Here is a 24,986-nt window from a genome sequence, read left to right as displayed (position 1 = left end):
GCAGAGAGGGAATGAGTGAGTGTGGGCCTCAATACCCCCAGGCAGTGAGGGAGGGAGGGAGTATCAGCATCAGTACCACAAGGCAAGGGAGGGAGGGAGTGTGGTCCTCAGTACCCCCGTGATGGGAGGGAGGCAGTGTGCGCCTCAGTACCTCCAGGGCAGGGAGGTAGGGAGTGTGGGCCTCAATAGTTCCAGTGCTGGGAGGGAGGGTGTGTGGGCCACATTACCTCCAGTGCTCGGAGGGAGGTAATGGGTGTGGGTCTCAGTACCCCAAGGGCAGAGATGGAGGGAGGTAGGGTGGGCCTCAGTACCTCCAGAGCAGAGAGGGAGGGAGGGAGTGTGGGCCTCAATACCCGCAGGCAGAGAGGGAGGGTGGGAGTGTAGGCCTCAGTACCACAAGGCAAGGGAGGGAGGGAATGTGGGTCTCAGTGCCTCCAGGGCAGGTAGGGAGTGTGGGCCTCAGTACCACAAAGCCAGGGATGGAGGGAGTGTGGGCCTCAGTACCCCCAGGGCAGATATGGATGGAGGGAGTGTGGGCCTCAGTACTTCCAGGGCAGAGAGGAAGGGAGGGAGTGTGAGTCTCAGTACCCCCAGGGCAGAGAAGGATGGAGGAAGAGTCGGCCTCAATACCCCCAGGCAGAGAGGGATGAAGAAAGAGTGGGCCTCAGAACCACAAGGCAAGGGAGGCAGGGAGTGTGACCCTCATTAACCCCAGGGCAGTGAGTGAGGGAAACTGAGCCGCAGTATTTCCAGGACAGGGAGGGAGGGGAGATAGGCCTCAGTACACCCAGGGTAGGGAGGGAGGGAGTGTGAGCCTCAGTACCTCCAGGGCAGGTAGGGAGTGCGGGCCTCAGTACCTCCAGGGAGGGAGGGATGAAGTGTGGGCCTCAGTACCAAAAAGGTAGGGAGGGATGGAGTGTGGGCATCTGTACCCCCAGGGAAGAGAGGGAAGGAGTGTGGGCCTCAGTTCCACCAGGGAGGGAGAGAGGGAGTGTGGGCCTCTGTTTCCGGAGGGAGGGAGGTTGTGTGAGCCTCAGTGTTCCCTGGGCAGGGAGGGAGGGAGTTTGAGCCTCAGTACCCCCAGTGCAGAGAGGGAGGGAGTGAGGGCCTCAATACCCCCAGGGTACGGAGGGTGGGAGTGTGGGGTTCAGTACCTCCAGGGCAGAGAGGGAGGGAGGGAGTGTGGGCTTCAATACCCCCAGGCAGAGTGGGAGGGAGTGAGTTTGGCCCTCAGTATCCCCATGGAAGGAGGGAAGGGAGTATGGGCGTCAGGACCCCCAGGTCACGGAGGGAGTGACCGAGTGTGGACCTCAGTTTCCGGAGTGAGGAAGGGGGTGTGGGCCTCAGTACAGCCAGGGCGGGGAGGGAGGGAGTGTGGGCCTCATTACCCTCAGGGCAGGGATGGAGGGAGGGTGCATAGCTTCAGTACCACCAGGGTAGGGATGGTTGTAGTGTGGGCCTCAGGACCCACAGGGCATGGAGGGATGGACTGTGGGCCTCAGAATCCCTATGGCAGGGAGGGAGGGAGTGTGCGCCTCAGTACCCCCAGGGCAGGGAGGGAGGGAGTGTGGGCTTCAGTACCTCCAGTGCAGCGAGCGAGGGTTTGTGGGCCTCAGTACCCCCAGGTTAGTGAGGGAGGGAGGGAGAGTGGGCCTCAGTACCCCCAGGGCAAGAAGGGAGCGAGGGATTGTGGGCCTCAGTACCCCAAAGGCAGGGAGGGAGGGAATGTGGGCCTCATTACCCCCAGGGCAGGTAGAGAGGTAGTGTGGGCCTCAGATTCCCCAGGGCAGGGAGTTAGGCAGTTTGGGCCTCAGTACCCATAGGGCAGGGAGGGTGGGAGTGATTGTGGGCCTCAGTACCCCAACGGCAAGGAGGGATGGAGTATGGGCATCAGTACCCCCAGGGCAGGTAGAGAGGGAGTGTGGGCCTCAGTACACCCTGGGCAGGTAGAGAGGGAGTATGGGCCTCAGTACCCCCAGGGCAGGGAGAGAGAGAGTTTGGGCCTCAGCATCCACAGGGCAGGGAGGGAGGGTGGGAGGTTATCTGGGCCTCAGTACCCCCAGGACAGGGAGATAGGGTGGGCGAGTGTGCCTCAGTATCCCCAGAAAAGAAGGGATTGTGGGCCTCAGAATACCCACGGCATTGAGGGAAGGAATGTGGGCCTTAGTACCCCCAGGGCAAGAAGGGAAGGAGGGACAGTGTGTGCGCCTCAGTATCCCCATGGCAGGTAGGGAGGGAGGGAGTGTGGGCCTCAGTACCCCCAGGGGAGGGAGCGAGGCAGGGAGGGATTGTGAGCCTCAGTACCCCAAAGTCAGGGAGGGAGGAAGGGAGTGTGGGCGTCAGTAACCCCGGGGCAGGGAGGGAGGGAGGGAGTGCGGGCCTCAGTACCACGAGGGCAGGGAGGGAGGGAGGGAGTGCGGGCCTCAGTACCCCGAGGGCAGAGAGGAAGGGAGAAAGTGTTGGCCTCAGTACCCGCAGGAAGGGAGATAGAGAGTGTGGTCCTCAGTACCTCCTTTACAGGTAGGGAGGGAGTGTGGGCCTCAGTACCCCCACAGCAGTGAGTGAGGGAGTGTGGGCCTCAATACCCCAAAGACAGGGAGGGAGGGAGAGCGCGTGAGCCTCAGAACCCAAGTGCAGTGATGATGGGAGAGTGGCCCTCGGTATCCCCAGTGCAGGGATTGACGTAGTATAGGCCTCAGTACCCCCAGGGCAGGGAGGGAGGGAGGGATTGTGGGCCTCAGTACCTTCAGGGCAGGGAGTGAGCGAGTGTGGTCCTCAGTATCCCGAGGACATGTTGGGATGGAGTTTGGGCCTCAGTACCTCCAAGAAGTAGGGAGGAATTCTGGGCCTCCGTACCCCCAGGGCAGGATGGAGGGACGGTGTTTGTGCCTCGGTACTCCAGGGCAGTCAGGGAGGAAGGGAGAGTGGGCCTCAGTACCCCCCAGGGCAGACAGGGAGTGAGGGAGTCTGGGCGTCTGTAACCGCAGGGCAGGTCGGGAGGGTGTGAGTGCCTCAGTATCCGCAGGGCTGGTAGGGAGCGTGGGTCTCAGTACCCCGATGGCAGGGCGGGAGTTAGTGTGGGCCCCAGGACACCCAGGGCAAGGAATGAGGGAGTGTGGGCATCAGTACCGCAATGGCAGAGAGGGAGGGTGTCTGGGCCTCAGTACCTCCAAGGCGGGAGCGAGGGAGTCTGGGCCTCCGGACACCAAGGGCAGGGTGGGAGGGAGTGTATGCCTCAGTACCTCTAGGGCAACGAGGGAGGGAGTGTGGGCCTCAGGATCCCCTGTGCAGGGAAGGAGGGAGTGTGGACCTTAGTACCCCGAGGGAAGGTAGGGTGCGTGGGCCTCAGTACCCCAAGGGCAGGGAGGGTGTGAATGTGCTCTTCAGTACCCAGGACAGGAAGGGTGGGAGGGAGCGCCTGTGGGCCTCAGTACCCCGAGGGGCGGGAGGAACGTAGTTTGGGCCTCAGTACCCCCAAATCAGGAAGGGAATGAGTGTGGGCCTCAGTTCCCCCATGGTGGGAGGGAGGGTGTGTGGGTCTCAGGACCCACAGGGCAGGGAGGTAGGGAGTGTGGGCCTCAGTGCCCCCAGGAAGGGAGAGAGGGAGTGTGGGCCTCAACAGCCCCAGGGCAGAGAGGCAGGGAGTGGGGGCTCAGTACCCCCAGGGAGGTAGAGAGGAAGTGTGGACCTCAGTATTCCCAGCTCAGAGAGGGTGGGAGATTGGGCCTCAGTACTCCGAGGACAGGAAAGGAGGGAGAGTGGGCTTTTGTACCCCCAGGACAGGGAGAAAGTGAGGGCCTCAGTACCTCCAGGGGGTGTGTGAGGGAGTATGGGCCTCAGTACCCCCAGGGCAGGGAGGTAGGGACTGAGTGTGGGCCTTAGTACCCATGGATAGTGAGGGAGTGTTTGTCTCCATATCCCCAGGGCAGGAAGGGAGTGTGGGCCTCAGTATCCCAAGGGCAGGGAGGGAAAGTGGGCCTCAGTACCTCCAGGGAGGGAGGGAGGAAGTGAGTGTGGGCCGAGTCGCCCTAGGTCTGAGTGTGAGGGAGCTTGGGCCTCAGTACCACGAAGGCAGGAATGGAGGGAGTGTGTGTGGGCCTCAGTTCCACGAGGCCAGGGCGAGAGGGAGTGTGAGCCTCAGTACCCCCGGGGTAATGAGTGAGGAAGTGTGGGACTCAGAACCCATACGGCAGGGAGGCAGGGAGTGCGAGCCTCAATACCCCTGGAGGAGGGAGGGAGGTAGTGTGGGACTCAGTACCCCCATGACAGTGAGACAGGGAGTACGGGCCTCAGTACCTCCAGGGCAGGGAGTGAGTCAGGGCATCATACCTCCAGGGAGAGAGGGAGGGAGGGAGTGTGGGCATCACCCGGAGAGAGGGTGAGAGAGTGGGCCTCAGTACACCCATGACAGTGGGACAGGGAGTATGGTCCTCAGTACCTCCAGGGCAGGGAGTGAGTCAGGGCATCATACCTCCAGGTAGACAGGGAGATAGGGTGTGTGGGCGTCAGTTCCACCCGATAGGGACGGCATGAATGCCTCAGTACTTCCGCAGCAGGGTGAGAGTGAGTGTGGGCCTCAGTACCCGCATGGCAGTGAGGGAGGGAGTGTGGGCCTCAGAACCTCCAGGGCAGGGAGAGAGAGTGGGCCTCAGTATCCCAAGGAAGGAGAGAGGAAATGTGGGCCTCAGTACCCGACGGCAGTGAGGGAGGGAGTGTGGGCCTCAGCACCGCCAGGCAGGGATGGAGGGATGGAGCTTGGCCTATAGTACCCCCAGGACTGAAAGGGAGGGAGATTGGCCCTCAGTACCTCAATGGCAGGAAAGGAGGGAGTGTGGGCCTCAGTACCCCAAGGGCAGGGCGGGAGGGAGTGTGCGTCTCAGTACCACCAGGGATGGGTGGGAGTGTGTGTGCGCCTCAGTACCTCCAAGGAGAGAGGGAGGGAGTCTAGTACTCAATACCCCCAGGGCAGGTAGGGAGGGTGTGTGGGCCTCAGTATCCGAAGGGCAGGCAGGCATCAAGCATGGGCCTCAGGACCCCCAGGGCAAGGAGGGATGGAGTGTTGGCCTCTGTACCTCCAGGGCAGGTAGGAAGCGTGGGCCACTGTACCCCAAGGACAGTGAGGGCGGTAGTGTGGGCCTCAGTACCTTCAAGGAGGGAGCGAGGGAGTCTGGGCCTCCGTACCCCGAGGGCAGGGAGGGAGGGATTGTGGGCCTCAGTACCCCAGTGCAAGGGAGGAGGGAGTGTTGGCCTCAGGTCCCCCAGGGCAAGGAGGGAGGGAGTGTGGGCCTCAGCACCCCCAGGGCAGGGAAGGAGGGCGTGTGGACCTTAGTACTCTGAGGGCAGGGAGGGAGTGAGTGTGGGCCTCAATACCGCCAGGGCAGAGAGGGAGTTTGGGCCTCAGTACCTCCAAGGCAGGGAAGGAGGTAATTTGGGCCTCAGTACCTCCAGGGCAGGGAGCGAGTGACGGCCTCAATACTTCCAGGGAGGGAGCACGGTGGTGTGGGCCTCAATACCCCCAGGGCAGGAGGGAGGGTGTGTGGGCCTCAGTACCACATGGCCAGGGAGGGAGGGCGAGTGGGCCTCAGGACCCCCAGGGCAGCGAAGGAGGGAGTGTGGACCTCAGGACACGCAGGGCAGGGAGTGAGGGAGTGTGGGCCTCAGGACACCCACGTCAGAGTGTAAGGGAGTGTGGGCCTCAGTACCCCCAGGGAAGGGAGTGAGCGTGAGTGAGCCTCAGTATATCCAAGGACCGAGGGATTGTGGGCCTCTACCCCCAGGGCAGGGAGGGAGGGAGTCTGGGCCTCCGTACACCCAGGATTGGGAGGGAGGGAGGGTGTGTGGGTCTCAGTACCCCAAGGCAGCGAGGGAGGGAGTGTTGGCCTCAGGACACCCAGGGCAGCAAAAGAGGGAGTGTGGACCTTAGGACACACAGGGCAGGGAACGAGGGAATTTGGGCCTCAGTACCCCCAGGACAGGGAGGGAGGGAGGGGGTGTTGGCTATAGTACCCCCAGAGCAGGTAGGGAGGTGTATGGACCTCAGTTCCCTCAAAGTGGGAGGGAGACTGTTTGGGCCTCTGTACCCCAAGGGCAGGGAGCGTGACTGGGCCTCAGTACGCTTGGGCAGGTAGGGAGGAAGTGTGGCCTCAGTACACCCAGGGCAGAGAGGCAGGGAGTGTGGGCCTCAGCACCCCCAGATAGGGAGGGAGGGAGGCAGAGAGTGTGGGCCTCATTACCACCAGGGCAGGGAGGGATCGAGTGTAGGCCTCAGTACACTCAGGGCAGGAAGGAAGGGAATGTGGGCCTCAGTACTCCCAGGGAGTGAGAGAGGGTGTGTGCACATCAGTACCCCCTGGGCAGGTAGAGAGGGTGTGTGGGCCTCAGTGCCCCCAGGGAGGGAGGGAGGGAATGTGGGCCTCAGTACCCCCAGTGGGGTAGGGAGGGAGTATGGGCCTCAGTACCCCCAGGGAGGGAGAGAGGGATTGTGGACCTCAGCACTCCCAGCTCAGGGAGGGAGGGATATTGGGCCTCAGTACCTCCAGGGGCGGAGGGAGGGAGTGTGGGCCTCAGTACCCCCAGGGCAGGGAGTTAGTGAGGGAGTGTGGGCCTCAGTACCCCCAGAGAAGGGAGGGAGTGTGGGCCTGTGTACTCCCAGGGCAGAGAGGGCCGGAGTGTGGGCCTCAGTACGCCCAAATAGTGAGGGAGGGAGTGTGGGCCTCCATATCCCCAGGGCAGGGCGGGATTTTGGGCCTCAGTACCCCGAGGACAGGAAGGAAGGAAGTGAGAGTGTGCCTCAGGACCCCCAGGGCTGGGAGGGAGACAGTGTAGCCTCAGGGCCCCAGGGCAGCGAAGGAGGGAGTGAGGGCCTCAGGACACCCAGATCAGAGTGAGAGTGAATGTGGGCCTCAGTACTCCCAGGGCAGGGAGTGAGCGTGAGTGGGACTAAGTATATCCAAGGAGCGAGGGATTGTGGGCCTCTACCCCCAGGGCAGTGAGGGAGGGAGTCTGGGCCTCCGTACACCCAGGATTGGGAGGGAGGGAGGGAGTGTGGGTCTCAGTACCCCAGGGCAGCGAGGGAGGGAGTGTGGGCCTCAGGACACCCAGGGCAGCAAGGAGGGAGTGTGGACCTTAGGACACGCAGGGCAGGGAGTGAGGGAGTGTGGGCCTCAGTACCCCCAGGACAGGGAGGGAGGGAGGGGGTGTTGGCCATAGTACCCCCAGAGCAGGTAGGGAGGTGTGTGGACCTCAGTTCCCCCAAAGCGGGCGGGAGGATGTGTGGGCCTCTGTAGCCCAAGGGCAGGGAGCGCGAGTGGGCCTCAGTACCCTTGGGCAGGGGGGAGGAAGTGTGGCCTCAGTACACCCAGGGCAGAGAGGCAGGGAGTGTGGGCCTCAGTACCGCCAGATAGGGAGGGGAGGAGGCAGAGAGTGTGGGCCTCATTACCACCAGGGCAGGGAGGGATCGAGTGTGGGCCTCAGTACACCCACGACACTCAGGGAGGGAATTTGGGCCTCTGTACTCCCTGGGCACGGAAGGAGGGAGTGACTGCGGGCCTCAGTATCCCAGGGTAGCGAGGGAGGAAAATGGGCCTCAGTACCCGCAGGGTAAGGACGGAGGGAGTGTGTGCCTCAGCATCCCCAGGGCAGCGAATGATGGAGTGTGGGCCTCAGTACCCCCAGGGCAGGGTGGGAGGGAGTGTGTGCCTCAGTACCCCCAGGGCAGGGAGGGAGAGAGTGTGTGCCTCAGTACCCGCAGGGTAAGAAGAGAGGGAGTGTGGGCCTCAGTAACCCCTGTGCAGGTCGGGAGGGAGTGTGGACCTCAGTACCCGCAGATAGAGATGGAGTTTGGGCCTCAGGCCCCTGAATAAAGTGAGGGAGAGAGAGCGTGTGGGCCTTAGTATCCTCAGGGCATGAGTGGGGAATGTGGGCCTCAGTACTCACAGGGCAGGGAGAGAGTTTGTGCCTCAGTGCCCTCAGGGCACAGAGGGAGTCAGTGTTAGCCTGAGGAACCCCAGGCAGGGAGGGAATGGGTGAGGGCCTCAGTACCACAAGGCCATGGAGGGAGGGAGTGTGTGCCTCAGGACCCTCAGAGCAGTGAGGGAATGTGGGCCTCAGTACCTCCAGGGTGGGGAGGGAGGAAGTGTGGGCCTCAGTAACCCCACAGTGTGGAGGGAGGTAGTGTTGGCCTCAGTAACCCCAGGGCAGAGAATGAGGGAGTGTGGGCCTCAGTAACCCAAGAATAGGGAGGGAGGGAGTGAGAGTGGGCCTCAGGACCCCGAGGGCAGGGAGGGAGGGAGTGTTGGGACTCACTACACCCAGTGCAGGAAGGCAGGGAGAGTGGGCCTCAGGAACCCCAGAGCAGGTAGGGAGGGAGTGTGGGTCTCTGTACCCCCAGGGCAGGGAAGGTGTTTGAGCCTCAGTACCCCCATGGAGGGAGCGAGGGAGTGTGGGCCTCAGTAACCCCAGGGCAGTGATGTTCGGAGTTTGGGCCTAAGTACCTTCCGATAGGGAGGTAGTGTAGGCCTCAGTACCCAAAGGGCAGGGAGGGAGGGAGAGAGTAAGTGTGGACATCAGCACCTCCGGGGTAGGGAGGGAGTTTGGGCCTCAGTACCTGCAGGGAGGGAGGGAGGGTGGTCCTCAGTATCCCCACAGTAGGGAGGGAGGGCGTGTGAGTCTCAGTAACCCCAGGGCAGGGATGGAGGTAGGGTGGGCCTCAGCTTCCCCACGGTAGCGAGGGACAGCGTATGCGCCTCAGTACGCCCACAGTAGGGAGGGAGGGATTGTGGACCTCAATACCTCCAGGGCATGGATGGAAGAGTGTGGGCCTCAGTACCCCCTGGGCAGGGAAGCAGTGAATATGGGCCTCAGTACATCCAGGACAGGGAGAGAGGGAGTGTGGGCCTCAGTACTCGGAGTGAGGGAGGGAGTGTGGTTCTCAGTATCCTTGGACAGGGAGGAGGGAGTGTGGGTCTCAATACCCGCAGGGCAGGGAGGGAGGAAGGCAGTGTGGGCCTCAGTACCTCCAGGGCAGGGTGGGAGGTAGTGTTTGGGGAGGGAGGCAGGCAGTGTGGGCATCACTAACCCCAGAGCATGGAGAGAGGGAGGAAGTTTGTGCCTCAGTATCCACAGGGCAGGGAGGGAGGGAGTGTGAGCCTCAATCACCCCGGCGAGGGAGGGAGGAAGGGAGTGTGACGTTCAGTAACCCCAGGTCTGAGTGTGAGTGAGTGTGGGCCTCGGTACCCGAGCGCAGTGAGGCAGTGAGTGCGGGACTCAGTACACCAGCGCAGTGAGGCAGGCAAGGAGTGCGGGCCTCAGTACCCCCAGGTCAGAGTGTGAGGGAGTGTGGGCCTCAGTACCCCCAGGGCAGGTAGGGAGGGAGTGTGGCCCTCAGTACCCGCAGGAAAGGGAGTGTGAGCCTCAGTACCACAAGGTCAGCGAGGGAAGGAGTGTGGGTTTCAGTACCACCGGCTTGGAGCGCATGCCTCAGTACCCCAGGGCAGGAAAGGAGGGAGTGCGGGCCTCAGTACCCCCAGTGCAGGGAGGGAGGGAGTGCCTCAGTACCCCCAGGGCAGCGAGGGAGGGAGTGTGGGCGTAAGTTGCCCGAGATAGGTAGGGCATGAGGGTCTCAGTACCCCCACGGCAGGGTGGGAGGGTGGGCAGGCCTCAGTACCGCTGGAGAGGGATGGAGTGTGAGCCACAATATCCCCAGGGCAGGAAGGGAGAGAGAGTGGGCCCCAGTACCCATAGGGCAGGGAGCGACGGAGTGTGGGACTCAGTACCAATAAAATGTGAGGGTGTGTGGGCCTCAGTACCCTCAGGACAGGAGAGAGGGAGTATGGGCTTCAATACTCGGAGAGATGGAAGTAGTGTGGGCCTCAGTACCCCAGGTCAGGGAGGAGGGAGTGTGGGTCTCAGCACCTCCAGGGCAGGGAGGGTGTGAGGAAGTGTGGACCTCAGTACCCCAAGGGCAGGGAGGGAGGCAGTTATTTTGTCCTCACTACCCCCAGGGCAGAGAGGAAGGTAGGGAGTGTGGGACTCAGTACCCACAGGGCAGGGAGGGAGTGAGTGTGGGCCACAGTCACCCCGGTGAGGGAGGAAAGGAGGCAGGGAGTGTATGTTGGCCTATTTACCCCCATGTCAGAGTGTAAGGGAGTGTGGGCCAAAGTACCCCAGCGCAGTGAGGGAGGGAGTGTGGGCCTCAATACCAGCAGGGCAGGGTGGGAGGGAGTGTGAGCATCAGTACCCCGAGGACAGTGAAGGAGGGAGTGTGAGTTGGCATCAGTACCTCAGGGCAGGGAGGGAGGGAGCATGGGCCTCAGTAACCCAAACATAGGGAGGGAGGGAGTGAGAGTGGGCCTCAGGACCCCGAGGGCAGGAAGGGAGGGAGTGTTGGGATTCACTAACCACAGTGCAGGAAGGCAGGGAGAGTGGGCCTCAGGAACCCCAGAGCAGATAGGGAGGGAGTGTGGGTCTCTGTACCCCCAGGGCAGGGAGGGAGTTTGGGCCTCAGTACCCCCAGGGAGGGAGAGATGGAGTGTGGGCCTCAGTACCCCCACGGCAGAGAGGTTCGGAGTTTGGGCCTAAGTACCTCCCTATAGGGAGGAAGTGTGGGCCTCAGTACCCACAGGGCAGGGAGGGAGGGAGTTAGTTAGTGTGGACATCAGCACCTCCAGGGTAGGGAGGGAGTTTGGGCCTCAGTACCCGCAGGGAGGGAGGGAGGGTGGTCCTCAGTATCCCCACAGTAGGGAGGGAGGGCGTGTGAGTCTCAGTAACCCCAGGGCAGGGATGGAGGGAGGGTGGGCCTCAGCTTCCCCACGGTAGCGAGGGACGGCGTATGCGCCTCAGTACCCACACAGTAGGGAGGGAGGGAATGTGGACCTCATTACCTCCAGGGCAGGGATGGAAGATTGTGGGCCTCAGTACCCCCTGGGCAGGGAAGGAGAGAATGTGGGCCTCAGTACCCCCAGGACAGGGAGAGAGGGAGTGTGGTCCTCATTACTTGGAGAGAGGGAGGGTGTGTGGGCCTCAGTAGCCCCAGGGCAGGGAGAGAGGGAGTGTGGGCCTCAGAACCCCCAGGGCAGGGAAGGAGGTAGTGTGGACCTCAGTACCTCCAGGACACGAAGGGAGTGTGGGCCTCAGTACTTCCAGGGCAGGGAGAGAGGGAATGTGGACCTCAATACCTCCAGGGCTGGGAGGGAAGAGTGTGGGCCTCAGTACCCCCTGGGCAGGGAAGGAGAGAATATGGGCCTCAGTACACCCAGGACATGGAGAGAGGGAGTGTGGGCCTCAGTACTTGGAGTGAGGGAGGGAGTGTGGGCCTCAGTATCCCTGGACAGGGAGGAGGGAGTGTGGGTCTCAATAACCGCAGGGCAGGGAGGGAGGAAGGAAGTGTGGGCCTCAGTACCTCCAGGGCAGGGTGGGAGGTAGTGTTTGGGCGGGAGGCAGGCAGTGTGGGCATCACTACCCCCAGATCATGGAGGGAGGGAGGAAGTGTGTGCCTCCGTACCCACAGGGCAGGTAGGGAGGGAGTGTGATCCTCAATCACACCGGCGAGGGAGAGAGGAAGGGAGTGTGACGTTCAGTATCCGCAGGTCTGAGTGTGAGTGAGTGTGGGCCTCGGTACACGAGCGCCGTGAGGCAGTGAGTGCGGGACTCAGTACACCAGCGCAGTGAGGCAGGTAAGGAGCGTGGGCCTCAGTACCCCCAGGTCAGAGTGTGAGGGAGTGTGGGCCTCAGTACCCCCAGGGCAGGTAGGGAGGGAGTGTGGCCCTCAGTACCCGCAGGAAAGGGAGTGTGAGCCTCAGTACCACAAGGTCAGGGAGTGAGGGAGTGTGGGCCTCAGTACCCCCGGCTTGGAGTGTGAGCCTCAGTACCTCCAGAGCAGGGAGGGAGCGTGTGCCTCAGTACACCATGGCAGGAAGGGAGGGAGTGCGGGCCTCAGTACCCCCTGGGCAGGGACGGAGGGAGTGCCTCAGTACCCCCAGGGCAGGGAGGGTGGGAGTGTGGGCGTAAGTTGCCCGAGATAGGGAGGGCATGAGGGTCTCAGTACCCCCACGGCAGGGTGGGAGGGATGGCAGGCCTCAGTACCCGCTGGAGAGGGAGGGAGTGTGGGCCACAGTATCCTCAGGGCAGGAAGGGAGAGAGAGTGGGCCCCAGTACCCATAGGGCAGGGTGCGACGCAGTGTGGACCTCAGTACCAATAAAATGGGTGGGTGTGTGGGCCTCAGTACCCTCAGGACAGGAGAGAGGGAGTATGGGCTTCAGTACTCACAGAGATGGAGGGAGTGTGGGCCTCAATACCCCAGGTCAGGGAGGAGGGAGTGTGGGTCTCAGCACCTCCAGGGCAGGGAGAGTGTGAGGGAGTGTGGGCCTCAGTAGCCCAAGGGCAGGGAGGGAGGAAGTTATTTTGTCCTCACTACCCCCAGGGCAGGGAGCAAGGTAGGGAGTGTGGGCCTCAGTACCCACAGGGCAGGGGGGGACTGAGTGTGGTCCTCAGTCACCCCGGTGAGGGAGGGAAGGAGGCAGGGAGTGTGTGTTGGCCTATTTACCCCCATGTCAGAGTGTGAGGGAGTGTGGGCCTCAGTACCCCAGGGCAGTGAGGGAGGGAGTGTGGGCCTCAGTACCACCAGGGCAGGGTGGGAGGGAGTGTGGGCATCAGTACCCCGAGGACAGTGAAGGAGGGAGTGAGAGTTGGCATCAGTACCTCAGGGCAAGGAGGGAGGGAGTGTGGGTCTCAGTACCTCCAGAGCAGGGAGGGAGTGTTGGCCTCAGAACCCCCAGGACAGCGAGGCATGGAGAGAGTGTGGGCCTCAGTACCACCAGACCAGGGAGGGTGGGAGAGTGGGCCTCAGTACCTCCAGACGAGGGAGGGAGGGGGAGTGGGCCTCAGTACCTCTAGGGCAGGTAGGGAGGGAGAGTGGGCCTCAGTACCTCTAGGGCAGGTAGGGAGGGAGAGTGGGCATCAGTTGCACAAGGGCGGGAGGGAGGCAGTTTGGGCGTCAGTATCTCCAGGCATGAATGGAGGAAGGGAATGTGGGCCGCAGTATCCCTATGGCAAGGTTGGAGGGTATGCGTGTGAGCCTCAATAACCCCAGGTCTGAGAGTGAAGGAATGAGGGCCTCAGTACCCCAGGGCAGTGAGGGATCGAGGGAGTGTGTGTGGGCGCCAGTACCCCCAGGCCAGAGTGTGAGGGAGTGTAGGCCTCAGTACCACAGGACAGTGAGGGAGGGAGTGTGGCCATCAGTACTTCGAGGACAGGGAGGGAGGGAGTGAGAGTTTGCATCAGTATGCTGGGGCAGGGAGGGAGGGAGTGTTAGTCTCAGTACCCGCAGAGCAGGGAGGGTGGATTTGTGTGCCTCAGTACACCCAGGGCAGGGAGCAAGTGTGGGCATCAGAACCACATGGCCAGGGAGCAAGGGAGTTTGGGCCTCAGTACCCCCAGGGCATGGAGTGTGGGCCTCAGTAACCTCAGAGCAGGGTGTGAGCGAGTGTGGGCCTCAGTACCTCCAGGGCATGGAGGCAGTGAGGTCCTCAGTACCTCAAAGGAGGGAGGGAGGGAAGGAGTGTGGGCCTCAGGATCCCCAGGGCAGGGAGGGAGGGAGTGTGTGCCTCAGGACTCTCAGGGCAGGGAAGGAGGGAGAGTGGGCTGCAGTATCCCGAGTGCAAGGAAGGGAGGGAGTGTGGTCCTCAGTACCCCCAGGGCAGTGGGGAATGGAGGGAATGTGGGCTTCAGTACCCTAGGACAGGGAGGCAGGCCGTGATTGTGGTCCTCAGGACTTCCAGGGCAGGGAGGGAGGGAGTGTGGGCCTCCGTACCTCCAGGGCAGGGAGGGAGGTAGTGTGGGCCTCAGTATCCCTGGGCAGCGAGGGAGTGAGGGAGTGTGGGCCTCAGTACCTCCAGGGCAGGGAAGGTGGGAGTTTTGGCCTCAGTTCCCTTAAGGCAGTGAGGGTGGGAGTGTGTGTCCCAGGACTCCCAGGGCAAGCTGGGAGGAGCGTGGGTAAGTACCACCAGCGCAGGGAGGGAGGGAGTGCCTGGGCAGCGAGGGAGGCAGTGTGGGCCTCAGTACCCCAGGACAGGGATGGAGGGAGGGAGTGTGAGCCTCATTACCCCGAGGGCAGTGAGTGAGGTAGTGTGGGCCTCAGTACCCCCAGTTTAGGGAGCGAATGAGTGTGGGCCTCAATACCTCCAGGGCAGGGAGGGAGGGAGTGCCTGGGCTGGGAGAGAGGCAGTGTGGGCCTCAGTAACACCAGGTCAGAATGTGAGGGAGTGTGGGCCTCAGTTTCCCCAGCGAGCGAGGGAGGGAGTTTGTGTGAGCCTCAGAACCCCGAGGGTGGTAGGGAGCGAGTGTGGGCCTCAATACCCCAGGGCAGGCAGCCTGAGAGTGTGGGCCTCAGTAAACACAGGAGAGTGCGGGAGGGTGTGTGGGCCTCAGTACCTCCAGGGCATGGAAGGAGTGAGCAACTGTGGGCCTCAGTACTCCCTCTGAGCGTGAGAGGAAGTGTAGGCCTTCGTACCTGCATGGCAGGGAGAGAGATTGGGCCTCAGTGCACCCAGGGCAGTGAGGGAGGAAGGGAGTTTTTGTCTCATTACCCCCAGGGCAGACAGTGAGCGAGTGTAGGCATCAGTAGCCCGAGAATAGGGAGGGAGGGACTTAAAGTTAGTTTCAGGACCCCGAGGGCATGGAGGGAGGGAGTGAGGGCCTCAGTACCTCCAAGGATGGATGAAGGGAATCCGGGTCTCTGTACCCCCAGGGCAGGGAGGGAGGGAGTGTGGGCCTCTGTTCCCCCAGGGCAGGGAGGGAGGAAGTGTGGGCCTCATTACCCCCAGGACAGAGAGGGACGGAGTTTAGGCCTCAGTACCACCAGATAGGGAGGGTGTGTTAACCTCATTACCCCCACGGCAGTGAGGGAGGGAGGGAGTTTGAGTCTCAGTACCCCAGGGCAGGGAGGTAGGGAGTGTAGGCCTCAGTACGCCAAGGGCAGAGAGGGAGGGAGTGTGGGCATCAGTAACCCGATGATAGGGAGGGAGGGAGTGAGATTGGGCCTCCGGACCCCCAGGGTAGGGAAGAAGGGAGTGTGGGTCTCAGTACCTCCAGGGCAGGGAGGGAGACAATTTAGGCCTCAGTACCTCCAGTGCAGGGAGGGAGGTTGTGTGGGCCTCAGGACCCCCAGGGCAGGAAAGGGTGGAGGGCGTGTGGGCCTCAGTACCTCCAGGTCGGGGAGGGAGGGAGTTTGGACCTCATTACCTCCAGTGCAGGGAGAGAGGTTGTGCGGGCCTCAGTAACTCCAGGGCACGGACGGAGTGAGTTTTGTCCTCAGCACTCCCAGTTCATGGAGGGAGGGAGATTGTACCTCAGTACACCCAGGACAGGGATGTAGGGAGATCGGGCCTCAGTACACTGAGGGCAGGGATGGAGGGAGAGAGGGCGCTTGTATCCCAAGGGCAGGGAGAGAGGGAGTGTTGGGCCTCAGTACCACCAGGGCTGGAAGGGAGGGAAGGAGTGTTGTCCTCAGTACCACCAGGCCAGGGATGAAGGGAGGGAGTGCCGGCCTCAGTACCACAAGGCCTGGGAGGGAGTGAGTGTGAGCCTCATTACACCCAGGGCAGTGTGTGAGGAAGAGTGGCCCTCAGTAACCCCAGGTCAATGTGCGAGCGAGTGTGGGCCTCAGTATCCCCAGGGAGGGAGGAGAGAGGGAGTTAGAGTTGACCTCAGGACCCCGAGGTCGGGAGGAAGTGAGTTTGGGCCTCAGTAACCCAGGGAGGGGGAGAGGGAGTGCTGGCCCCAGTACACCCAGGGAGGGGGGGAGGGAGTGTGGGCCTCAGTACCCCCAGGGAGAGTGTGAATAAATGTCGGCCTCAGTACCCCCAGGGAGGGAGAGAGTGAGTGTGGGCCTCAGTACCCCCAGGGAGGGAGGGAGTGTGTATGGAACTCAGTACCCGATGATAGGGAGGGAGGGAGTGAGATTGGTACTCAGGAGCCCCAGGGCACGGAAGGAGGGAGTGTGGGCCTCAGTACCTCTAGGGCACGGAAGGTATGAGGGCCTCTGTACCTCCAAGGAGGGAGGGAGGTCTTCTGGGCCTCCGTACTCCCAAGCCACGGAGGGAGGTCTTGAGTGTGGCCCTCAGTACCTCCAGTGAAGGGAGGGAGGAGTGAGGGCCTCAGTCCCTCCAGGGCAGGGAGAGAGGGAGTGTGGACCTCAGTAACCCGGGCGGGAGGGAGGCTGTACGGGCCTCAGTACCTGCAGTGCAGTTAGGGAGGGTTTGTGGGTCTTTGTATCCCCAGGGCAGGGCAGGGAGAGAGTGTGGCACTCTGGACCCCCAGGGCATCGAAGGTGGGAGTGTGGGCCTCAGTACCCCCAGGCCAGGGAGCCTGAGATTGTGGGCCTCAGTAAACCGAGGAGAGTGCGGGAGGGTGTGTGGGCCTCAGTACCTCCAGGGCATGGAAGTAGTCAGCAAGTGTGGGCCTCAGTACCCCCAGTGAGCGAGAGAGGGAGTGTAGGCCTTAGTACCTGAATGGCAGGGAGAGAGATTGGGCCTCAGTGCACCCAGGGCATTGAGGGAGGAAGGGGGTGTTTGTCTCATTACCCCCAGGGCAGGGAGTGAGCGAGTGTAGGCATTAGTAGCCCAATGATAGGGAGGGAGGGAGTTAAAGTGAGCTTCAGGCCCCCCAGGGCATGGAGGGAGGGGGTGAGGGCCTCAGTACCTCCAAGGATGGATGTAGGGAATCCGGGTCTCTGTACCCCCAGGGCAGGGAGGGAGGGAGTGTGGGCCTCTGTTCCCCCAGGGCAGGGATGGAGGAAGTGTGGGGCTCATTAACCCCAGGGCAGAGAGGGACGGAGTTTGGGCCTCAGTACCACCAGATAGGGAGGGTGTGTTAACCTCATTACCCCCACGGCAGTGAGGGAGGGAGTGTAAGTCTCAGTACCCCAGGGCAGGGATGGGGGGAGTGTAGGCCTCAGTACCCCAAGGGCAGAGAGGGAGGGAGTGTGGGCCTCAGTACCCTGATGATAGGAAAGGAGGGAGTGAGATTGGGCCTCTGGACCCCCAGGGTAGGGAAGAAGGGAGTGTGGGCTTGAGTACCTCCAGGGCAGGGAGGGAGGCAATTTAGGCCTCAGTATCTCCAGTGCAGGGAGGGAGGTTGTGTGGGCCTCAGGACCCCCAGGGCAGGAAAGGAAGGAGGGCGTGTGGGCCTCAGTGCCTCCAGGGCGGGGAGGGAGGGAGTTTGGACCTCATTACCTCCAGTGCAGGGAGGGAGGGTCTGCGGGCTTCAGTACCTCCAGGGCTGGGAGGGAGGGAGTGTTGTGCCTCAGTAACCCCCGGGGCTGGAGGGAGGTGTACGGGCCTCAGTACCTGCAGTGCAGGTAGGGAGGGTTTGTGTTACTTTTATCCCCAGGGCAGGGCAGGGAGGGAGTGTGGCCCTCTGGACCCCCAGGGCATCGAAGGAGGGAGTGTGGGTCTCAGTATCCCCAGGGCAGGGAGGGTCGGAGATTGAGCCTCAGTATCCCGATGCCAGCGAGGGAGCGTCAGGTGGCCTTTGTATCCCCAGGACAGGGAGGGAGGGAGTGTGGCCGTCAGGATCCCCAGGGCATCGTAGGAGGGAGTATGAGCCTCAGTACCCCCAGGGCAGGGAGGGAATGTGGGCCTCACTACCCGCAGGGCAGGGAGGGATGGGGGGAGTGTGGGCCTCAGTATACCCAGCGCAGAGAGAGAGGGTGTTAGAGTGGGCCTCAGGACCCTTTGAGCGGGGAGGGAGGGCGTTTGGGCCTCAGTACTCCCAGGGCAGGGAGGGCGTGAGCGTGGGCCTCAGTGCCCACAGGACAGCTAGGGAGGGAGTGTAGGCCTCAGTATTCCCAGGGCAGGGAGTGTGGGAGTTTGCGCCTCAGTCCCCCCAGGGTAGGGAGGGAGGGAGTGTGGTCCTGAGGACCTCCAGGGCAGGGAGGGAGGGAGTGTTGGGCCTCAGTAACCCCCGGGGCGGGAGGGAGGCTGTACGGGCCTAGTACCTGCAGTGCAGGTAGGGAGGGTTTGTGGGTCTCTTATCCCCAGGTCAGGGCAGGGAGGGAGTGTGGCCCTCTGGACCCCAAGGGCATCAAAGGAGGGAGTGTGGGCCTCAGTACCCCCAGGGAAGGGAGGGAAGGAGTGTGGGCCTCAGTTCCCCGAGGGCATGGAGGGAAGGAGTTTGTGCCTCAGTACCCGAGAAAGGAGGGAGTGTGGGCCTCAGTCCCCCAGGGTAGAGAGGGAGGGAGTGAGAGTGGTCCTCAGGACCCCCAGGGCAGGGAAGGAGGAAGGGTGGGCCTCACTACCCCCAGGACATGGAGGGAGGGAGTGAGGGCCTCAGTCACACCAGCCTTGGGAGGGAGGGAGGGAGGGATTGCGGGCCTCAGTACCCAAGGCGACGGAGGGAGTGTGCGCCTCAGTAACCCCAGCGCAGGGAGAGAGAGTGGGCCTCAGTACCCCTCGGCAGGTTGGGATGGAGTGTTGGCCGCTGTAACCCCAAGGCAGTGAGGGAGGGTGCGTGGGCCTCAGGATCCCAGGGCAGGGAGTGAGAGAGGGCCTCAGTACGCCTGGGCAGGTAGGTAGGGAGTGTGTGCCTCAGAACCTCCAGGGCAGGGAGGTAGGGAGTGTGGCATTCAGGACCCCTGCGGCAGAGTGGGAGGGAGGGAGTGTGGGCCTATGTACACTCAGGACAGGGATGGAGGGAATGTGGGCCTCTGTACCTCTAGGGCAGTTGGGGAATGAGGTACTCAGTATCTCCAGGGAGGGAGGGTGGGAGTGTGGGCCTCAGTACCTCCATGGCAGGGAGGGAGTGTGGGCCTCTGGACCCCCGGGGGAGGGATAGAGGGAGATAGGTTGGGCCTCTGTACCCTGAGGGCACGGAGCGAGGGAGTGTGGGCCTCAGTATCCCCAGGGCTTGGAGGGAGGGAGGTTGTGTGGGCCTCATTACACACAGGGCAGGTACGGAGTGTGGGCCTTAGTACACGCAGGGCAGGGAATAATGGAATGTGGGCCTCAGTACCCACATGGCACGGAGGGAGTGAGTGAGCGAGTTTGGGACTCAGTACCTCCTCGGCAGGGAGAAAGGTAGTGTGATCCTCTGTGCCACCAGGACAGGAAGAGAGGGACTGTGGGCCTCAGGTCCCCCAGGACTGTGAATGAGTGATGGCGTGTGGGCCTCAGTACACCCAGGGCAGTGATTGAGCGATTGTGGGCCTCAGTACCCCTAGCGCAGGCAGGGAGGGAGGCAGTGTGGGCCTTAGAACCCACATGGCCGGGAGGCAGAGTGTGTGTGCCTGAGTACCACCAGAGCATTGAGGTAAGGAGGGCGTGTGGTCTTCAGTACCCTCAGGTTCGGGCCTTAATACCGTTAGGGCAGGGAAGGAGGGAGTGAGAGTGTGCCTCAGGAATCCCAGGGCAAGGAGGGAGCGAGTGTGGGCCTCAGTACCTCCAGGGCAGGGAGAGAATGTGGGCCTTAGTACCTCCATGGAGGAAGCGATGTAATGTGGGCCTCAGTACCTCCAGGGCAGGGAGGGTGTGTGGTCCTTCGTACCCCCACAGCAGGGAGGAAGGGACTATGGGCGTCAGTACCCCTAGGGCAGATAGGGAGGGAGTATGTGCCTCTGATCCCTCTGATAGGGAGGGAGTGAGGGCCTCATTTCCCCAGGGAGGGAGGGAGGGAGTGAATGTTGGCCTCAGTACCACAAGGACATGGAGGGAGGGAGGGTGAGCCTCAGTACCCCATGGATGGAGTATGGGCCTCAGTTTCCCCAGAGCAGGGAGGGAAGGAGGGAGGGAGGGAGTGTGGGACTCAGTACCACAGTGAGGGAGAGAGGGAGAATGTGCCTTGTATCCCCAGCGCATGGAGGGAGTGAGTGTGGGCCTTAGTAACCCTCGGGCAGGGAGGGAGAAAGTGTGGCCCTCAGTTTCCCCAGGACAGGGAGGGAGAGAGTGATTGTGGGCTTCAGAACCCCCAGTGAGGTAGAGAGGGAGTGCATGCTGAGTATCCCCAGGGCAGGGAGGGAGCGAGTTTGGGCCTCAGTAACCCTAGGGCAGGAAGGGAGGGAAGGAGTGTGCGCCTCAGTTTCCCAAGTGAGGGAGGGAAGAAAGGAGTGTTGGCCTCAGTACCACCAGGGTAGGGAGGGTCGGAGTGTGGACCTCAGTACACCCAGGACAGGGAGAGAGAATGGGACTCAGTATACCCTGGGCAGGTACGGAGGGAGTGTGGGCCTCAGTCCCCCCAGGGCAGGGAGGGGGTGTGGGCCTCAGTACCACCAGGGCAAGGAGTTAGGAAGTGTGTGCCTCAGTACCCCTAAATAAGAGTGTGAGTGAGTGTGGGCCTCAGTACCCCCAGAGCAGGGAGAGAGGGAAGGATTGTGGGCCTGATTACCCCCAAGGCAAGGAAGGAGGGAGTGTGGGCCTCAGTACCCACAAATCAGAGTGTGAGGGAGTGTGGACCTCAGTACCTCCAAGGAGGGAGAAAGGGAGTCTGGGCATCCGTACTCCCAGGGCAGGTAGCGAGTTTGGGCTTCATTACCACGAGGACAGGAGGGAGGGAGGGAGTGAGGGCCTCAGTACCAAAGGGCAGTGAGGGAGTGTGTGTGGGCCTCAGTACCACAAGGCCAGGGAGGTCCTGTGGAACTCAGGACCCCAGGGCAGGGAGGGAGGGAGGGAGATTGGGCCTCCGTACCTCCAGGGCAAGGAGGGAGGGAGTGTTAGCCTCAGTATCCCGAGGGCAGGGCAGGCAGGGCGGGAGTGAAGGCCTAAGTACCCCCAGGGCAGGGCGGGTGGGAGTGTGGGCCGCAGTACCCCAAGGGCAGGGAGGGAGTGAGTGTGGACCTCAATACACCCAGGAAAGGAAGGGAGGGAGGGAGTGTGGACCTCAGTATCCCGAGGAAAGGGAGGGAGGGAGGGAGTGTGGGCCTCAGTAGCCCCAGGGCAGGGAGGAACGAATGTGGGCCTCACTACCACAAGGCCATGGAGGGAGGGAGTCTGAGCCTCATTACCTGGAGGGTGGGAATGCGTGTGGGCCTCAGCACCCCCATAGCAGGGCGTGTGTGCCTCAGTACCCCCGTGGCAGGCCGGCAGAGAGTATGGACCTCAGTATCCCCATAGCAGGGTGTGTGGGCCTCAGTAGCCTCATGGCAGGGAGGCAGGGAGTGTGGGCCTCAATACCCCCAGGGCCGGGGGAGAGGGAGTGAGGGATATGTTTGCCTCTGTACGCCCAGTGCATGGATGCAGGGAGAGTGGGCCTCAGTACCTCCAGGACTGGGAGGGAGTGAGTGAGGAATGTGTTTGCCTCTGTACGCCCAGGGCAGTGATGGAGGGAGTGTGGGCCTCAGTACCCCCAGGGCAGCGAGAGACAGTGGGCCTCAGTACACTCTGTGCAGGTAGGGAGTGAGAAAGTGTGAGCCTCATTTCCCCCAGGGAGTGAGAGCGGGAGTGTGGGCCTCAGTAACCCCAGAAAACGAGGGAGTGTGGCCCTCAGTACCCCCATGGCCGGGAGGGAGGGATTGTTGGGCCTCAATATACCCAGAGCAGGGTGAGAGGGAGGGAATGTGGGCCTCAGGACCACCAGGGCAGGGAGGGAGTGAGTGTGGGCCTCAGTTCCCTCAGGAAAGGAGAAACGGAGTATGGGCCTCAGTACTCGGAGAGAGGGAATGAGTGTGGGCCTCAGTACCCAGGACAGGGAGGGAGGGAGCTTGGGCCTCAGTACTCCCAGGGCAGTGAGGGAGGGATTGTGGGCCTCAGTACCCCAGGTCAGGGAGCGATGCAGTATGGGCCTCAGTAATCCAAGGCAGGTAGGTCGGGAGTTTGGGCCTCAGATCCCCCAGGGCAGGGAGGGAGGGAATGTGGGCCTCAGTACCCACAGGACAGAGTGTGAGGGAGGGCGTGTGGGCCTCAGTACCCCGAGACAGGAAGGGAGAGAGCGAGTGTGGTCCTCAGTACCCCCAGGGAAGACCGTGAGCGAGTGAGGGCCTCAGTTCCCCCAGAGCAGGGAGGGAAGCAGTGTGGGCCTCAGTAGACCCAGGGCAGTCAGGGTGCGAGTGAGTTTGGGCCTCAGTACCCCCGTAGCAGGGAGGGAGTGGGAGTGGACCTCAGGACCCCCAGGGCAGTGAGGCAGGGATTCTGGGCCTCAGTACCCCTAGAAACGGGTCCGAGGGAGTGTGGGCGTCAGTACCCGGAGAGAGGGAGATAGTTGGGCCTCAGAACCCCCAGGGCAGGGAGGGAGGGAGTGTGGGCCTCAGTATCCCTAGGGCCAGGATGGAGGGACTGTAGGCGTCAGTACCCGGAGAGAGGGAGGGAGTGTGGGCCTCAGATCCCCCTAGGCAGGGCGGGTGGGAGTGTGGGCCTCAGTACACCTAGGGCCGGGACGGAGGGAGTGTGGGCGTCAGTACCCGGAGAGAGGGAGGGTGCGTGGTCCTCAGTGCATCTTGGCAGGGAGGGAGGAAGTTTGCGCCTCAGTTCCCCCAGGGAGGGATTGAGATTGGGCCTCAGTATTCCCACGGCAGTGAGTAAGCGAATGTGGGCCTCAGTACCCACAGTGCAGCGAGGGATGGAGTGAGTGTGAGCCTCATTACCCCCAGGTCAGAGTGTGAGGGAGTGAAGGCCTCAGTACCCGCAGGGCAGGGAGGGAAGGCATGTGGGCCTCAGTACCACCAGGGCAGGGAGGCAAGAAGTGTTGGCCTCCGTACCCAGAGGGAGGGAGAGTGAGCCTCAGTACCACCAGGGCAGGGAGGGAGTGAGTGCCCCCTTACCCCAAAAGACAGGGTGGGATGGAGGGAGTGTGGGACTCAGTAATCCCAGGGCAGGTCAGGAGAGAGTGCGGGCCTCAGGACCCTCAGGGCAGGGAGTTAGAGTGGACCTCAGGAGCGTCAGGGCAGGGAGGGAGTGATTGTGGCCCTCAGTTCCCCAGGGCAGGGAGGGAGGAAGTGTGGGCGTCCAGTAATCCAAGTGCTGGGAGTAGGGAATGTAGGCCTCAGTACCCGGAGGGCAGGGAGCGATGCATTGTGATCCTCAGTACTTCCAAGGCAGGTAGGTGGGGAGTTTGGGACACAGTTCCCCCAGGGCAGGGAGGAAGTGAGTGTGGGCCTCAGTACCCACAGGGCAGACTGTGAGCGACTGAGGGCCTCAGTTCCCCCAGGTAAGGGAGGGATGCAGTTTGGGCCTTAATACACCCAGGGCAGGCAGTGTGCGAGTTAATTTGGGCCTCAGTACCACCATGGCAGGGAGGGAGTGGGAGTGGACCTCAGAACCCCCAGGGCAGTGAGGCAGGGAGTGTGGGCGTCAGTAACCCTCGAACCGAGATGTACGGAGTGTGGGCGTCAGTACCCGGAAAGAGGTAGGGAGTGTGGGCCTCAGGATCCCCAGGGAGGGAGGAGAGAGATGTTAGAGTGGGCCTCAGGACCCTGAGGGCGGGAGGAAGGGAGTTTGGGTCTCAGTACCCCCATAGCAGGGAGTGTGGGCCTCAGTACCCCCATGGCAGGGAGGCAGGAAGTGTGGGCCTCAATACCCCCAGGGCAGGGAGCGAGGGAGTGAGGGATGTGTTTGCCTCAGTACCCCCAGGGCAGGGATGGAGGGAGTGTGGGCCTCAGTACCTCCAGGACAGGGAGGGAGGGAGTGAGGAATGGGTTTGCCTCTGTACGCCCAGGGCAGGGATGGAGGGAGAGTGGGCCTCACTACCCCCAGGGCAGGGAGAGAGATTGGGCCTCAGTACACCCTGTGCAGGTAGGGAGGAAATGTAGGCCTCAGTACCTCAAGGGCAGGGAGGGAGGGAGTGAGGGATGTGTTTGCCTCAGTACCCCTAGGGCAGTGATGGAGGGAATGTGGGCCTCAGTAACTCAAGGGCAGGAAGGGAGTGAGATTGGGCCTCTGTACCCCCACGAAAGGGAGGGAGGGGGGAGCGTGGGCCTCAGGACCCCAGGGCATGTAGGGGTGGAGTGGGCCTCAGTACCTCCAGGGCAGAGAGTGAGTGAGTGTGGCCCTCAGTACCTCCAAGGAGAGAGTGAGGGAGTCTGGGACTCTGTACTTCCAGGGCACAGAGGGAGTGAGGGCCTCAGTTCCTCCAGGGAGGGAGTGAGAGACTCAGTACCTCCAGGGAGGGAAGGGGGAGTGTGGGTCTCCGTACCCTCAGTGCAGAGAGGGAGTTAGGGCCAAAGTACCTCCAGAGAGGGAGGGAGGGAGGGAGTGTGGGCCTCAGTACGCCCAGGCCAGGGAGAGAAATTGGGCCTCAGTAAACCTGGGCAGGGAGGGAGGGAGTTTGGTCCTCATTACATCCAGGGCAGGTAGGGTGGGAGTGTGGGCCTCAGTACCTCCAGGGCAGAGAGGCATTGTGGGTCTCAGTAGCCCCAGGGCATGGAGGGACGGAGTGTGGGCCTCAGTACCACAAGGCCATGGAGGGAGGAAGTGTGAGCCTTATTACCCGCAGGGCTGTGATTGTGGGTGTCTGGGCCTCAATATACTGAGGGCAGAGAGGGTTGGAATGCCTGTGGGCCTCAGTACCCCATAGCAGGGAGTGTGGGCCTCAGTACCCCCATGGCAGGGAGGCAGGGAGTGTGGGCCTCAGTACCCCCAGGGCAGGGAGGGAGGGATGGAGGGAGTGTGGGCCTCAGTACCTCCAGGACAGGCAGGGAGTGAGTGAGGAATGGGTTTGCCTCTGTTCGCCCCAGGCAGGGATGGAGGGAGTGTGGGCCTCAGTACCCCCAGGGCAGCGAGAGAGAGTGGGCCTCAGTACACCCTGTGCAGGTAGGGGGGGAGTGTAGGCCTCAGTACCTCAAGGACAGGGGGGGAGGAAGTGAGGGATGTGTTTGCCTCAGTATCCCCAGGGCAGGGATGAAGGGAATGTTGGCCTCAGTACCTCCAGGGAAGTGAGGGAGGGAGATTGGACCTCTGTACCCCGAGGAAAGGGAGGGAGAGAGGGAGTGTGGGCCTCAGGACCCCAGGGCATGTAGGGAGGGAGTGGGCCTCAGTACCTCCAGGGCAGGGAGGGAGGGAGGGACTGT

Source organism: Pristiophorus japonicus, unplaced genomic scaffold, assembly GCF_044704955.1.
Source record: "Pristiophorus japonicus isolate sPriJap1 unplaced genomic scaffold, sPriJap1.hap1 HAP1_SCAFFOLD_61, whole genome shotgun sequence".
Taxonomy (NCBI): domain Eukaryota; kingdom Metazoa; phylum Chordata; class Chondrichthyes; family Pristiophoridae; genus Pristiophorus; species Pristiophorus japonicus.
Note: the sequence above shows the minus strand (reverse complement) of the source record.